Raw genomic sequence first — 11,473 nt, forward strand, 5'->3', positions numbered from 1 at the left:
CTATCTAACACTAGAGCCCAAGCTGCCGGATACTTCAATCCAAACAATGTGGTTATACAAGCCCAAGACCCAGATCTATGAATCGTGCCTTAATCCACTCCTGAGAAGGCATGTGTTTTTTGGTCAGAATTTCGGGTTGCCTATATTTGGAAAGTCTCACCCACAGTCTTTAGCTGACTAAAGGAAGCCAAAGAAAATGCAAGATGTAGTGGTTACCAAAGCTGAAATCCTTCTTGAATATGACCATTCCTTGTGTATTTATGCACTGTTTATGTGACTACCAAATCTCTAAGAACTCAGCCTCCTCCGTATTTCACTTACAGGGAAGGGATAAGAAAGTCCATTTCTACAGAATTCCCCAGATACAATCTACCGCAGAGTACATCATTAATAAAGGAGTTTTCTTTTTATTTGTTTCACCCAGAGCAGCTGGTCAGTTGTATCTCTCTGGGGCATGTCAACTAATACATATTATTTCATAAGCTGAGAATTTTTGAATAACACTGTCTTGTCCCTTCCATTTGTATTCCATTACTTGGGAGTAAGGAAGTATGTTTTCATTATACTGTAGAAATTTAAGGTGGAAAAGTATTGACAAAATATTAGAAAAGGACTGAGCAGAATTAAAGATTATAAAAATGGTGATAAACCTTTTTTTATACACAGCTATATTTCATAAAGTAAAAGGAGCAGGCTAGGAATAAATCTGAATCATGCTGATGTGAAGCATAGCTAGTGAATGGCAACTGAGGAAAATGTATTAAAACGAACAATTCCCTTTTTTTCCCCTCACAGATCTCTAAGCACTGAAGTGCCACTGAACTCAGTAGGACTCTATTATTGATTTCAGTGGGAAACGTTGGCCCACTAGCCTCATTTTCACAGTTGGAGAAACTGAGACACAAAAACATTAAATGAGTTGCAGGATATTACCCAGCAAATGGCAGAGCTGGGAACAGTACTCAGCTCCCCTGGAGGCCAGTCTGTGCGTCATCCACCACACCACTTCCTCATACTAGAAGGCAGTAACAGAGCACAAATTTCAGGGATTTTGTTTAATGAGAATGGGAGATGGGGAGATCTGGAGGCTCACCTCTGAAGTAAAGGAATGCTGGGCTTGTTTGACTTACATGCAATGTGCAACTGCTGAAACTAACATATAAACATACCTTTGCTTATACACAGACTATTAAAGGAAGAGACAGCAAATCAGGCATGATCACAATGAGAAAATTTTAATTCAATTTATTTTATAAACCAGCCATGCACATTCTGAATCAGGAGGCAAGTTTGCAAATCATAATCAAATGTGATTTAAACACTGTTTCTGATGAAGTGGCTGAATCAACTAGTTGGCTAATGTATGAAGAATACAATGCAGGGGTCTTACTTTACATCACATGCCTACCAGTCCTGTTCTCTACAGATTGAAAAGGGTGATATCTGGCTCTTTAATAGGAAACATTACTTGTAGCGTGATTATTTATATCTCACTGCTATATGGGTGGCATTTTGCTTTACTCCTGACACAGATGCATTGACTTTGCAGCTTATTCCTGTGAGGGTGTTTTAATCATTTAAAATAATGAATATGAATCAATTTTCATGGAAAATGCTGTTAGGCAATTCCCTCTCCCCATGGTCACTGCTGCACATGGCTTGGCATTAGCCTCTTGTCTAGGAAGTTCAGCATCCTCAGAAGGACACACGGGATGGGACAGGATAGAAGGACACCAACTTTTCATTGTTTTGCTGAATGGTTTCAGCCCATGGACCCAGAACATTTCAGGCTGCCAAAAAGTTCACAGTTGAAAAATTGCCTCTATATATTCAAGACTCAGGCAGGGGTCCCCTTCCTTTGGCCAACAGGTCATGCCCCTTGTAGGAGCCCCTCTGGTACTGGGAAAACAGCAGCAGCTGCAGTGCTCAACACTGCTTCAAAGTGGACCCACTAGCCTCAGTGGGGCTGACAGCTGCACTTACTTATGACTACCTGTGCAGTGCATTTTTTCCATAAGGTTTCAAAGCACTGTACCAAGATGGCTGCTACACATTGCTATTGTGATGGATTTGTGAAAAGAAGTGTAGCAGTTATGGACAACACTATGTGAGATGATCTATTGCTAAATTCAAGACACTTAAATTGAAGGAAACAAAATTGGTAGATAATCCCAAACACAAATACAGGCTGTCTGGAAAATGGATTGAGAGCAGCCCTGATGAGAAGGACCTGGGGGTGTTGGTTGATGAGAAACTCAGCATGAGCCAGCAATACATGTATGTTCTTACAGACCAGAAAGCCAAACATATCCTGGGCTGTATCAGAACAAGCATGGCTAGCAGGTCAAGGGAGGTGATTCTGCTCTCATGAGACCCCACCTGGAGTGCAGCCTTCAGCCCTAGGGTCCCCAGCAGAAGAAGGTCACAAACTTATTAGAACAAGTCCAGAGGAGGGCCACAAAGGTGATCAGAGGGCTAGAGCACCTCTCCTATGAAGACATACTGAGGGAGTTGGGGTTGATCAGCCTGGAGAAGAGAAGGCTCCAGGGAGACCTTATAGTGGCTTTCCAGTACCTAAAGGGTGCCTACAGGAAAGCTGGGGAGGAACATGTTTTCAGGGATTGTAGTGATAGGATAAAGAGTAAACCATTAGTTTTTAAATGGTAGGTCTAGATTAGATATTAGGCACAAATTCTCTATTATGAGGATGGTGATGCACTGGAACAGGTTGCCCAGAGAAGTTGCAGATGCCACATCCCTGGAAGTGTTTAAGGCCAGCAACCTGGTCTAGTGGAAGGTGTCCCTGCCCATGGATGGGGTAGATTGGAATTAGATGATCTTTAAGGTTCCTTCCAACCCAAGCCATTCTATGATTCTATGATATTTAACATTTTAGCTTAAGTGAAGGCTGTGTGTGAATGGCAGAGCAGCAAAAAGATTATATGATTTATATCTTCAGTTCAGCAACCTTTCAGATGGACCACACCAGACAGTGATTTAGGGGCAGAAATTCCCTGCAATTCAATTCACTTTAAGCCTTCTGACTTTGCTGCCTTGATACAAATCTACTATGTAATTTAGCTTCATGACCATTAATGGGAAATAAATGTTACTGAAGACCTTGATCATTTCAAAATTTTCCTCTGATTTTAATCTTTTAAATCTTGTAACTTGGCTTGAAATTTTGGCATTACACTTCTTCAGCAAACACTTTCTTCTTAATGACATTTTACTCATTACACTATTCCCACCTACCGTGAGCTTCACTTTTGGACTGGGTTTGACTTTTATTGTTTTGGGGTTGTTTTTTTCTTTGTTGTTGTTTGTTTGTTTAAAACTTGCCTTTATGCAGCTGTGTAATATATGACAATAGAGGGTGATAAATACTGAACAGCTGAAGCTGAAAACAAGTTGGGTTCATGGAATGAAGTGAAGGTGATGACACTTTTTTTTTTTAACACAGAATGTCATGAGATATTTTAAACAATATGTACACACATCCAAAAAGAAATCCTTCATTTTTCCCCAAAGACTCTCTGGTGTAAAATTCTTCCCTAGTGGAGAATAAAAAATAAATTATAATCCTAACCTCTACTTAGTGACTTGATGAATTCACAGAGTGGGGTAATATTTATGTTTCTAAAATCTAGGTGAACTAGTAGCCCTCCATTCTGCTGCTAAAATCCTTTCTGTTGCTGGTGTCTGCTAGAAATTAAATAGTTAAAATGAAGACCACTGAAACAGAGTAAAGCATATGTTATAAGCAGCACACTGGGCTCAGTCTGCTTCCCACAGTCTAGTGAAGACTGGGAACCATTTCTGTAAGGGAAATATATATGGTGTCAAGTTATGGACAGTCCTGTTAGTTAGCCCCATCTCTGCAAGTGATTAACCCCAGAATGACTTTGGCCTCACATAGTTTCTTATAAACTGTGTTTAGTCAGGCTCCAAAACTTAAGTATGCAACACTGTTATTCCCAGTTTACAGATGATTTCTAGGTACAAAAGGGTTAACAGCTACTGCATGGAAACGAGCATCAGGAGCCAGAATAAAATTCAGTTTCCCAACCCTTGTCCACTTACCACAATGTCTAATCAAAAGCATTTTGGTGGGGGGATCAAACTCCTTGATTGTATGGAGGCTGAACAGATCAATTGGATGGAGTGAATGGTCCATGAAGCTATTTCTGATGTTTAAGCAATCACTGTAATTTCCAGAGCTCCTGTGCACCTGCAGCTTTCAAATAGCTTCTAAAGGTCTCCACCTATCCTGATTTTTCTGAGACTCTTAGTCTTCTGAGATTCTTAGTCTTTCAAAACATGGAAAAGAATAGCTCTCCATCTTCCAGTTTTCCTGTCCACTGGGGCCTGCAAGAGGCTTTTCTTTGACTTCAGTGGCTGTACAACTTGTCTCCTATATTCTTTTGCCTCAGTTCTGGAAAGCAATTGTCTCAGGGTGGGTAAATGTCTGTCTCAAGAGAAACTGTTGTGTTGAGAATCACTATCTAATCCTTACCACCCATGCACCACATAATACAAACAGTAACAATGATGAGTAAATGAAACAGCATAAAAATAAAGAATAAGAAAACAGCACAATCACCCTAACAGCAGTGGCTAGAAAATCATCTTGAAAGGCTTAACTGTTCCTGTGGCACAGAAGCTAGGAGTGATTGTTCTGTGCCGCAATGGCATTGCCCAATAACCCATTCTGTCTAAACTAACAGAGCTGGCTAAATTGTCCTGCCTTGTGTTCCCTTTTAATTAATTGTTTAGTTTAAAGAGGATAAAAAAGTCTGGCGGGGATCCAAGCTCAATTGTCCGCTGCTATGACAGAAGAAAACACTGATCAGAATATTTCTCTGCAAAATGAAATGTGTATCTCCTGGGCTTTTAGCAATAGCAAAACAAGTTTACATTTCTGTCTCTAATATGATTCTGTCCTCTAAGTCATTAACAGTTCCTTGATCCCCTCTCTTCTTCCTGCCCCCTTTATCTTATTTATTGAAACTTGTAATATAAACAGCATTTCTTCACCTACTGTCTTTTTGAATTGTTGATTGCCTGGAAAATTGCACTAGCACAAAGTTTCAGGGCATTTCTTTTGCATAGCAGTAGTGTTTCCATTGCATGCAGTACTGTCAGACACCAGCCATCATTTAGGGCCATAACAGACAACTTAGGGAGCAATCTACTGGACCTGCTTTGCCACTAGCACAAATGACAACAACACAGTGTGACCCCTGGAGCATCAGGCAGACTCGCACAAGGCTGAGGATCTGGCCATGTGACTGTTTCCAGCTAAAATCACATCCTTCACCCACCACATGCTGGAAAATTAGAGACTGCAGATCTTTCTAAACATGCTTATGGATGTAGAAAACCCTTTCATAAGGAGGTGGGGACGAGGTTTCTTCTGAAAGGCAGCATAGGAAGGGATTGGAAGTGCCAGCACTTTTGCCCCCTCTTTGTCACATTCCTTTCCCAGGCCTGGACGACGAGGCGGTCTGCGAGCCGCTCTGGCTGGGAAGGATCACATTGCTGAACAGGGACGGGAAAGGGAATGTGGTTTCCTGAAAGGTTTCCAGCAAGTACATGGGAATGGAGCTCTTGAAAGAGACATGGAGCTGGAAGCACTTCCCTTCTGAGAAACACTTCCAACCTGCTACCAAAGCCAAATGTAATAACAGCTCTGACATTATTATTACAAAGGGGGACAAAGTCATTCTTCCAGCTCACTGCTGTAATTTCTCCATTTTGAAGCCACACCTACTCTAAGACCTGGAAGTCATGTGGTTTAACATGCAAGCCTGCACACAAAGGGTGCTTGTTGGGCACATCTCTACCAGCACCTATCACTACGTCTTTCTGGAAGTGCCAGGAAGACTTTTGGCAATAACAACAATAAGGAACTTAAAGATTTGTTTTTCAGCTTGGTTCCTCTTTGTATCTATTTTGACTTACATGGAATATATTGCCACAAGTTGTCTGCAATACATGACAAGGTCTTTCCTACTTTCAGTCATGAGCCAATATCTAGTTATAAGGGAATGGTCTGTGTGAAAAACAGCTACCTTGCCATTTGATGGGGTAAATTGTAAGTTTGGTAGGATCCTTCTACAGCTGCAAGACCCCTTCATATCCCCACTTAATATACTAAACTGTGCAACAAATGAAGAAAAAACTATTTGAAACATCTCTCTAAACAAGCCTATCAGAGAATATGCAAACATCCTTTTGAAGAGTATTAGAGTTGTGCTAAATATTCAGATGACCACTAGAAAGGTTAGGAAATAACGTACAAAGGAAGAAATGAAGAAGCAAAAGCATCAAGGGACTCAGTTTCTGTTTCACCATCCAGGAATATGCTGGAATATGCACAGAAGAGTTACAAAACAAGTGCTGTTGACAGTACAAAGGAGAAAATAAAGGCATTAGAAACAGTATAAATTATACTGGCATGAATAATGTTTCTCCCCAGACTTTGTTCTAGAAAAAAAAAGAAAGGGGGGGGGGGGGGGCATTAATTCAGCAACCTCTGTTTCTAAATAGGTTTAGTTAAATTGGTACAATTTTTGTTTAGATAAGGCCTCAGACTCACTGACTCTCTGGAACCCCCGTTTAGTCTTACCTCTAACCACTTTTTCCAGCCCATAGCAGGGAAAAATGTACCACAAGAGGCAGAGCCAGACACCAGTAGTATCGTAAGAGCCTCTCCAACAGTGTCTCAGCAAACACAGGGCCAGAATCCATCCTTGCTCACAGTGAGCAATTCATTTGATGAGGACTACTGAAAGAGGCAACCTTTAAGCCATCAGCTTACTGACACCTGACAGCCATCAGCCTGCTATAAAACATGAGTCAGTCAGTGAATTACATGGTGTTTTTTTTTGGAAAACAAGAGTTATGTAGAACATTCTATTCACATTTCTGTGTATGGATCATTTAATCTTGTGGGTCTTGGGTTGTTTTTGTTGTTGATGTTATTTTTAACAAAGTATATAAGAGGAGTATGAACACAAAAGTTCCTACCAGTATTAGAAAAAAGTAAAATAATACAGAAAAAAAATTTACAGAGTTATGTCCATATTCTAACCAAGGGCTGGGAGATCTTTTGAATTCTGAGGAAATGTGGCCATAACTATACAACACAAACCTCTGACAGCATACTTTTTTTTAAGTTCAAAATATTTTAGCTGATGTTAGAAATGCAGGTGACATTTCGGAGAGCTGTTTCTGTAGCATTTCTGGTTTTGCAGTTAACTCAAACATCATACACTTCACAAATTCATTTTCAGAACAAAGAGGCATGACTATGTCTGACTTTTTTATTTTTTTTTAAGAAATGCACCATACTTTGGATAAGTGTGTCATCTTTCAGTCTGATTCTTTCAGTCTGATAGAAAAAGCCACAAAATCAAAGATTCTTAATGGGGTATCAATAATATCACTAAAAATATCAAGTAGCAACAAAATTCCTATAGGCTGAAGAATGCCCAAACTGCAACCAATTTATGCAATATGTACAAATAAGTCTGAGGACAGAGCTTCTTGCAGTCAGAAGTAGATGGATATGTGGCACCTAAATCCAAAATGGTGACAAACAATAAAATTAAATTTTAAAATATGCCTAAGCTTGAGGATGCCTAAAGTCACTAGGACATGTCTTAAATTACATGAAGTATACCAGGCTGCAGGAGATCACATCTGCAAATGTACAGGATTGCCGAAATCTGTGCTGATGAACACCTGTGCTCCTCAATACAACCATTATTCAGGAACAAGGTATTTCCCAGCTTGCATCCTTCAAAATGCAGTTCTTGAAAACAACTTACGTGCTTTCAGAACAAGCTCAACACACACTAATAAACTGAGGTATCCCAAAAAGCTAGCTGTGGTCATTGTTAAAATGGAGCAGGAAGAGGAATTTGTGTCAGTGTCATCTTCTGGCTTCTCATTCAAAGCTGGGTTAGTAACATAGAGACACAGATGAGGAAGCAGGATTCCTCCCTCCCAACAGCATGCCCTAAGCACTAAGTGACAGTCACACTCCTTTTTGTGGGCTCTGGTTCAAGGAATCTCAGGGTCTTTGCAAGCATCTGAAAGTGGCACAGGCGAGGATCTGCTTACTCCAGGTCATCCAGCCACTTGCCTGGTAAATACATGTTTTTAGTGGGGGCCTAAGAAGAGGATTTTATTTCTCCTTCCCCATCCTACATTTTCCCCATCCAGACAAGCACTCTAAGCTGTAAGCATACCCTGTGGTTACACTGCAGCAAAGCCGTTGACTGCTTGTTCTTGCACACAGTAAAGAGGACACTTGGCCATGGATTATGACTCGATTTAAGAATTTTCCCACAAACCCTGCAGAGGCTCAGCAATGGCTATGACTTCAGGCACATCCTGGCTAAAGCTCAGTGATCCCTCCTGGCTCGCCCTAGACAGCTGTCTACTCAGTATGAGGGTTTTCCAGCTCATCCTTCTGAATCACCACTCGTTGGTGCACTCTCTAGCATACTCAGACTGATCATTTCCCATCTGGTGGGGAGATTCCTGAGTTCATCAGACCTAGCATTAAATAACAATGTGACAGTTGCAGACAAACTCTTCTGGAGCAATAAGCACCTCTTCACATTTGCCTTGCTTTCTGACTGACTCTCTTCCTGTTGAAAGGCACTGGAATGGTACATTATTAACATCTTCTCTTTTATTGGAATGATGGTCCTCATGGACATCAACAAGAGATTTACATGGCAGGCCAGCATGAGACTGATATACTGAATAGCCAACAACCACATCTGGTTTTTGCAGGGTCTCATAAAACCAGCATGTGTGCCCATAAACTCAGAGATGCCATCAGCAACATGGAAGAAGTGGGCACTCAGGCAGAGGTACCTTCATGTGATCTTCAGAGTTGCAAACCTGAAAATAATTTTTCTGAGACTGTGCTCAAAAATTCTCACACTGGAGCCTGTTCACAAAACAGAGGAAGTAAACTTAGAGGGCAAGACATCAATAATCATAAAATGCAAGATTGAGTGATCAAGCAGCAACTAATTTAACCACATTTAAGAAATGATGGTCAACCAATTTGATCTTGTATTTGAATATTCCGTAGTGACCTCTATAGTTCTGTTTCAGCTCCCATCATGCTTTTCAGAAAATGTTCCATCGAGGCACTACTGTTCTCTGTTCCTGTCCCTGTGCTGGACACTATGCTCCACGGTGAATTGATGTGGCATCCCTGCTGGGCATGCTGGACTTGCCACTCTAATAATAATAATAATAATAATAATAATAATTTAAAAAAAAAAAAAAAAAAAGATAACACAGCCCCCTAAACCTAGCAGAAATCTTTCTGAAATGATTCTGAAGTGCTCCTGCTCTCTACATTGCTCACTGCCAATTCTCACCACCCTCTACTGTCATTTTCTCTTCCCCTTATAAGAGGAAATAAATGCTAAATCAGCTAATTGGGCTCACTCCTTAACATAACAATTACTGACAATACACATTTGTTCCTTTGTTTTAAATGACTTTAGTATGTAATTCAGGCAATGAGAAGACAGGCAGTGCTTATACACACTGTCTCCATCCTTTTGTGAAAGGCCAGGACTAGCTGCCTGGAGATCTCACTAGCCTAGAGATCTGCAAAACAACTTTTTCTTTCCACTGTGATGACATCCGTAGCTCTCCTTCTGTGACTACCTCTTGTCATGCCCAGAAGATCAGGACTCCATAAAATAAACTTCTGGAGACAAAGGATATAGAGAGACTTCAGACATTCAAGAGGCTGCAGACTAAAGTATAATCTGCAATTATTCCATATATTTTTCTTTTACTTTTTTTTTGTGCATGTGATTCTGAATATATACATATAAATTGCAATTTTTCTTACAAACAGATGCTATTTATTTGACTTACAAGTATTGTAGACTGTCCTTAGGTTCTTTGGCTACATAAATATGCCGTTAGGTCACTCCAGCAGTGGTGGAGTGCACAACACGGTCATGTTACCTACAGCACTCTGAAGCATAGCATCAGTCCCACACAACCCCGTGACATCACCAACAACCCCTTCCTACCCATTTCATCTGCACCATGCCTATCTCCTAACCCTAATGCACATCACTACTCGACTCACACCACTGTTTGCTAGGCCCTGTAGCACACAGGAGGCCCCAGGGAGCATGCAGAGAAAGCATGAATCAAGGGAAAATTTGAGTGAGGCACTTTCCAACCCTCCTGTCCTCCAGCCAAACAACAGCACTACTAGGCAGATCACAAAAGAGAGAGGAACCAACATTTGCCTCTACAGGCCTCATGGGCCTTAATGTCTGTTTCAGGAAGGGTTATCCTCTGCCAAAGACTGTATTGGGTTACATGAGCTGGGCCTATAAGCCCACACAGTTAAACAGGATCAGGAGGACTCTTCAACACCCTTGCATGTGGCAAAGCTTGGATAGAAGGAAAGCAATCAAGAATTTCCTTATGTGTGCATATCCCAGAGGCATTGGGAGAGAACTCTTTGCCTCTGGAAGTCACATGAAACACTGGACAAGGAGGCAGCCTTCCAACCCACCCTGATCTGATCTGCCGTGAGGTGGCTCAGAAGGAGCCCAGCTTACACTCCCAAAATTCTGACATATCAGCTTGAAAAAGATAGGAGACATCAAGAGAAGTCTCCTTGGCCATCGCTCTCTACAGATGTCCTGTCATATCCCTGTGCCAACAGCATTTGCCTCTAAATCTCATACAGCCCACAGAAAAGGGACATTCTTTGTTCTTCCCAGGCAACTTCCAAATGAAAAGCAAGAAGTGACCCTCCAGGCTCTCAGGAAGACAACACAGAGGTAATAGCACAGAGATCCCTTTAACACTCCCCTCCTGACTGAAAAGGAAGGAAAAGGGAACACATTGCTCTGTCCTGTCTTGCAGGTACCCATTTGTTCAAGTGCCCTGGAGCCACCACAGAGGATAAAGAACTGCCTGCAGGCCCCATAAGAAACCACAGAAAGGCTGCCAGCAACTTGCCACAAGGCTCCACACCGAATTCCAGGTTCTGCCAGCCTCCCCAGCTGTTTCACTCAAAATCAGATCGTTTGAAACTTTTTGGCAGGGTGAAAAGGTGAATTTCACGCAGCCTGGGGACACCAAGTGACTTGGATGTGCCAGTGCATGCATAGTGTGTGCCCCAGCTGATACAATAATAGTTACATATAAAAGCTGAATCTATACAGATTAGGAATATTTAGGGAATAATTAGCCTTTCAAATAGGTCATGAGAGCAAGGGTGTTTTTTTGTGGACCCAAGTCTCAACTGGATATACACACTACGGACAATGTTGTGTCCCCAGTCATTTTGGATTGCAGGTCCTATGCTTCAAATTCATTTCAGAATTCACTCAAATTTAAAAGTCATTGATATTTCCAGCTCATCTGAGAGAGCAATTCTGAGGTTCAGAGCTGACCA

This window comes from Aythya marila (assembly GCF_965140915.1).
Source record: "Aythya marila genome assembly, chromosome: 2".
NCBI lineage: Eukaryota > Metazoa > Chordata > Aves > Anseriformes > Anatidae > Aythya > Aythya marila.